Below are 265 nucleotides of genomic sequence, written 5' to 3'. Positions count from 1 at the left end.
GCCAGTTGCATTTCATCTGTATAACTTTCAAAGCACAAAGTTATTGTATAATCCGAGACTAATGAGCTTTCACTTATAATTTAATTAATAACACGAGAGACGAGAAAAGTAATTTGGGCATTTTTTTCATATGAATTTTTTTGTTGTTGTTTTAAAAAAGGATTATTTATATAACGATATCTTCCAAGTGCCATATTGTAATATTTTGCATAAAAAAAACAATAACAAAAGAATGTATACCATTTACTTATTTATGATTTACAAA

Source organism: Penaeus monodon, chromosome 31 (genome assembly GCF_015228065.2).
Source record: "Penaeus monodon isolate SGIC_2016 chromosome 31, NSTDA_Pmon_1, whole genome shotgun sequence".
Classification (NCBI taxonomy): Eukaryota; Metazoa; Arthropoda; class Malacostraca; order Decapoda; family Penaeidae; genus Penaeus; species Penaeus monodon.
Note: the sequence above shows the minus strand (reverse complement) of the source record.